Consider the following 6,799-nt stretch of genomic DNA (forward strand, 5'->3'; position numbering starts at 1 on the left):
AAAAGTCTTTGACACCCAAAATCCCCCCCCCCTCTCTCTCTCTCTCTCTCTCTCTCTCTCTCTCTCTCTCTCTCTCTCTCTCTCTCTCTCTCTCTCTCTGTAAACAAATTCAAGAACAAATTAGACAAGATCATAAAAACTCTAAACATTTAAACTAATTCGCTCTACCCAAGAGCAAATGGAGTCTCCGAAGATGGACTAAAAAGTCTTTGAGACACCCAAAATCCCCCTCTCTCTCTCTCTCTCTCTCTCTCTCTCTCTCTCTCTCTCTCTCTCTCTCTCTCTCTCTCTCTCTCTCTCTAAAAAAGCTGCATCGCTTCCGTGTTGGGATGATGGCGATCACTCAATCTTCCACACCATCGCCCGGTTCAGAAAATAACTTCACGACGTGGGGGTCGTGTCACCTCGACTGATTTCCTGGTTAATTCGTGGGAGTGGCCTTAGAGAAGGCTTTCAACCAGGCGCAGTTTGTCATCGTAGGGTGACTCGTCCCTCGCAATATAAATTAAGAAAAAAATGGTATAGGAGGACTACGGGCCGAACAATAAAAAGGCCCGTGCCAACAAGAAGTGTTGGCTTTAATACACCAACAACAGTATAGGAGGACAAAGGGCATGGGAGGAAAAGGGGCAAGGGCGGTGAAGGGACCAGAAAAGAAAAGAGGCAAGAGAGGAAAAAGGGCAGAGGAGGAAAAGGAGCAAGAGAGGAAAACAGCATGGGAGGAAAAGGGAGATGGGAGGAGAATGGCAAGGGAGAAAAAAAAAGGGCAAGAGAAGAAAAAAAGGACAAGGGAAGAAGGGGAGAAATAAGGGCAATCGAGGAAAATAGGGCAAGGGAGGGAGGAGTGCGAGGGAGGAATGCAAGGGAGGAAAAGGCAATGGAGGAAAAAGGGCAGAGGAGGAAAAGGACGAGAGAGGAAAAGGGTGAGGGAGGGAAAGGGCAAGGGAAAAAAGGGGCAAAGGAGGAAAAAGGGCAAAGGACGAAAAAGGACAAGAGAGGGAAAAGGGCAAAGGAGGAAAAAAGGACAAAGGACGAGAAAGGATAAAGGAGGAAAAAAGGGCAATCGAGGAAAAAAAGGGCAAGAGACAAAATAGGCTAGCGATGAAAAAATGGCAACTGAAGAAAAACCGGCAAGGGAGGGAAAAAAGGCAAGAGGAAAAGTGCAAGTGAAGAGAAAGGGACAAGTGAAGAAAAAAAAGTCAAGGGAAGAAAAAAAGGACAAAGAAAAAAAAACAGCTATGTTTACTTTCAAAAACAATATCTAAAATGAATTTATCACAAAGCCACCGAATCTCTTTGTTCTGTTGTCTGGCAGAACAACAAAGCACACACTGAACAAAATCACTTTGCAAACATGTTCACAAAGAACATCATTAAAATCACCCAGCCCTTTTCCAAAGATCCTTCCTTTCCTAACCACCCCAACCTCCACCCCCCACCCTACCCAAACCAGTCAGTCACGGGCGTGGTCTATGAAGCCTACGAATCTATGAGCGCTCCCAAAATCTGAAGTTCTCACGGTGGTATAGTGGAAGTGTGAGCAGGTAACCTTTGCAAGTTAATTGCCATACTCCTTTTCCTCCTTGACTCATGCATTGTCTTCTAAAACAGTCTGCAGTGCGAGAAGGGATTGGAAATGCGTGGATAATTAGTCGAGCTTCGATTTCCTAGGTAATTCTCCGTGTTTCATTATAATGGTTTTTCGGTGTCGTTTGCCAATTGTTAAGAGTTTTGGATGTAAAAAGTGCTAATTTATATTTTTTATTTAGAGAGCAGATGGAAAATTGTGAAAGGAGACACCTCTTGTATTGCGGAAAGGTGTTTGTTAAAATTTATAATTATGATCCTTATCAAATTTAACTGTTTATAAAAGCTTGTTGAACTGATATGCACGTATATGCTTATACAACCTATATTATATACTATCATATATATATATAGTATATATATATATATATATATATGTATATATATATATATATGTATATATATATATATATAGATATATAGTATATATATAGATATATAGTATATATATAGATATATAGTATATATATAGATATATAGTATATATATATATATATATATAGATATATATATATAGATATAGGTATATATAGATATAGTATAGATATATAGAGATATAGATATAATATATGTATATATATATATATATATATATATATATATATATATATATATATATATATATATATAGTATAGATATATATATATAGATATAGATATAATAGATATAAATATATATATATATATATATATATATATATATATATATATATAACAAATAACTTTTTCACTGTTTACAGAATCTTGCAATCCTAATCATCGTGTACTAAGTATTATTTAATTTGAATCAATTACCTTAAACAACTTTCTTATTAATAACAATATTTTATGGTACAACGGATGATATTAACATAATCATCATCATCATAACTAGCAAAGCTACAACCTTGGTTATTAAAGGAGGGTGCTACAACCCCAAGGGCTACAACAGAAAAAAAGCAGTCCAGTGCGGAAATGAACTTGAGAAATTAGGAAACTATGAATAAGCAATAATGAAAATATATAAGATAGAATAAGGAACAATGTTAAAATATATCTTTCATGTATAAAGTATAAAACCATAATTATGTCAAACTATTCAACAGCCAAGAGTTGCAACTAGTTGGAACTTCAGATATTCCACGAATTCAACCACCAGATTTCAAGAGGAAACTGAAGACTTTCTTATTTCATGAGTCTTTCGACAGCGACGATTTAACAGTAAATGAACAATACGCGATATGAAACGTTAAATTACTCTGAACGAACAAGGTAAAACGATAGTGGAAGTCCTGTAGAGAGTGGGGTTCCCCTGCTGTATGGGACCGGAAAAGCAGCCATCAAAGTACTTAAGTAAAGATTAGGAAGATCATTTTACAATCTAGTCACAAATGGAATGAAACTTCAAGAATAATGTATATTAATTAACCTTCTGATGAAGAAAACAAGGCTGTTAGAATCAACTGCGTAGTATTATTATTATTATTACTATCCAAGCTACAACCCTAGTTGGAAAAGCAAGATGCTATAAGCCCAGGGGCTCCAACAGGGAAAAATACCCCAGAGAGGAAAGGAAATAAGGAAATAAATAAATGAAGAGAGCAAATTAACAATAAATCATTCTAAAAAAAGTAACAACGTCAAAACAGACATGTCATATATAAATTATTAACAACATCAAAAACAAATATATCATAAGTAAACTATAAAAAGACTCATGTCCGCCTGGTCAACAAAAAAGCATTTGCTCCAACTTTGAACTTTTGAAGTTCTACTGATTCAACTACCCGATTAGGAAGATCATTCCACAACTTGGTACTACATACAGGAAGATACAGTTTGTGAAGATCTGGGCTTAAAGGACAACCAGAATTACGAAAATTATCTTAGGTAACATGCACAAAGAACTAAATGAATGACGGTACCCGAGATTACTATCCCGATCTGAGGCAAGAAGTTTAATAGATTACAAGTTTTTGTCCCACAAATTACGATGAGAATCAACAGCTGAAGGCCAGGCAGGAGAACATTACTCAAAACATGGTAGGGTGAAATAATTAAAACATTTCCTTAAGATAGATTGATCATAACAAAAAACCTTAAAAGACTATCTCAATATGCTAGTTCTTTGGGTGATTAAAGATGAAACAAACAAGACGAGTTCAAAGGTAAATTTACATTCAAGAATCACACTACGAATGTTAAATGAGTTGTATATAGTGGAAGAGATATTGCCAATGCAAAGGTCTGGATATTGACGTTGTTACTGTTTTTAGAATGATTTATTGTTCATTTGTTCTCATCACTTATTTACTTCCTTATTCCCTTTCCTCACTGGGCTATTTTCCCTATTGGAGACCTTGGGCTTATAGCATCTTGCTTTTCCAACTAGGGTTGTAGCTTGGCTAGTAATAATAATAATAATAATAATAATAATAATAATAATAATAAGAAGAAGAAGAAGAAGAAGAAGAAGAAGAATAATAATTGAGGAGCTACTGTCCTACACTTACAATAATACTTTGAGCTTTATTAGGGTTAAAATACGAGTAAATCCCCCATGATTTGCACCACGTGCTAATTTAATTGTATATTTAACAAGGGATTCAGCAACCGCAGGTCTACATTCAGGAGATGGAATTGATGCAGAGAGTAGCATCATCTGCATATGCAACGAGTTTGTTTTCTTGGCCAAACCAAATATAATTTTTATATAACATGAAAAACTATGGGCCAAGAACACTACTCTTAGGAACACCAAATATTAAATTCCTATAGTCACTATGGTTCCCATCAATAACTATGTATATAGGAATTATATAACCACGTGAAACATGGCATATCTATCTTTATATATAAGACTGTTTTGTGTATATAGCCTACATAATATACACGAGCTTATGCTTATGTATATACTCCATACATATAACTGTATACTGTACATAACCATATAAATATACACACGAAATGTTTCTACATACTTATACACGTTCATAAATAAAAACACACTAGTATATACATGCATATATATACATATATATATATATATATATATATATATATATACATATATATATATATATACATATATATATATATATATATACATATATATATATATATATATATATATATATACATATATATATATATATATATATATATATACATGTATATATATATATATATATATATATATATATATATATATACATACATACATACATATATGTATATATATACACATATATATATGTATATATATACATATATATATACATACATATATATATACATGCATATATATATATATACATACATATATATACATACATATATATATATACTATATATATATACTATACATATATATATATATATACATATATATATATATATATATATATATATAAATGTGTATGTATATATATATATAAATCATCAGCTACTACCGTATTCCATCTTCAATTTCATTAACATGGTGAACACCACCGAGTACAATAACACTACTACAATGTTCGTTTCTCCATATACCTAAAACAAATGCGCATTCGTAGTACATCGAACACTCCTATAGAAAATTCACTATTCAAGCCTGTATTAAATGCACTCGTTTGCTTATGGATACCAAGGCATTGCCTGTGTGAATAATCTTTCACTTATCTATCCTGATTTCAAGATATCTTTAGGGATATAAATTAGTAGGCCTAGCAAATTCATCCCAAATACAACAGCACATAACCAAAAAGCGGGTAACTCCTGATACCACACCTCAAATGGAAATCATGTGGTGCCCAGAGAAAAATGAAGAATATAGGCAAAGAATTATCGACACCTTAACAATCACATAATATTTTGGCTTGATTTGAAATGCCTTGTCCTACTCCCATCTTAACCTTGGCTGTAAACTCCTTCAAGCAACTTAGAATTAATAATGAAATCTCGACTGGGGCAAAGAAGCATACTGTATACCATCAAAATAAGAGGCGGCTCAAATAAGAGGTGGCTCTGTTATAGCAACAGACGATGAAGAAAAACAACGTTGGATCAAACACTTTAGTGAGGTTATGAAAAGGAGATATGACTAAAGTTACTGCCAGATCTTTGCACAGACAACATTTATAACGTTTAAAACGCTTCCAGAAGACTAAAATTACTGCCAGATCTTTGCTCAGACATTTATAACGCTTAATACGCTCCCAGAAGACTAAAGTACAGCCCGATCTTTGCGAAGAAAACATTTTTAACGTTTAAAAAGCTTCCAGAAGACTAAACTTACTGCCAGATCTTTGCACAGACAACATTTTTAACGTTTAAAAAGCTTCCCGAAGACTAAACTTACTGCCAGATCTTTGCTCAGACAACATCTATAATGTTTAAAAAGCTTCCAGAAGACTAAACTTACTGCCAGATCTTTGCGAAGACAACATTTTTAACGTTTAAAAAGCTTCCAGAAGACTAAACTTACTGCCAGATCTTTGCTCGTTTTAAACAAAGTTGCTGATGAGCAAAAATCTGGCAGTCATTTTAGTCTTCTGGAAGCCTTTTCAACGTTATAGATACTGTCTGAGCACAGATCTGGCTGTAATTTTAGTCTTTTGGGAGCGTTTTAAACACTGTTAGATACAAAATTCAATAGAGGTGATACTATTCTAATAAAATAATAATAATAATAATAATAATAATAATAATAATAATAATAATAATAATCACAGCCTCTCAACCTATATTTCTCAAACCACTAAAATCTTCAATGTTGTCAAATTCTCTCTCCATAATATAAAAGAAACGGCTACTGAAAGCCATTTTTATCTAATACTGTAAATCATTAACTAATTTATTCACGTTGTAAACGTGAAGCAAATTAAGTCTCCACGCACACACATACAAATTAGAAGGCAATATTTTTCATTACAGTAGACCTATATATCTGGATTTGGCCTATCAATAAGGATTACCGAATAACTTCCATAATTACAATCAGGACTGATTATCTACATCGTCCAAAACCTAATGTCGAACTAATAAATAATACTATTGACTTGCAAAAGCTTTCTAAATTTAAATCGGGATCATGATTATTCAAATTAGTTAATTATAAGCGAAACGAGAAATTTATAAGGGACCAAAATTATTTAGATTAGTTAATTATAAGCGAAACGAGAAATTTAAGGGACCAAAATTATTCAAATTAGTTGAATATAAGCGAAAAGAGAAATTTAAGGGACCAAAA

Source organism: Palaemon carinicauda, chromosome 14 (genome assembly GCF_036898095.1).
Source record: "Palaemon carinicauda isolate YSFRI2023 chromosome 14, ASM3689809v2, whole genome shotgun sequence".
NCBI lineage: Eukaryota > Metazoa > Arthropoda > Malacostraca > Decapoda > Palaemonidae > Palaemon > Palaemon carinicauda.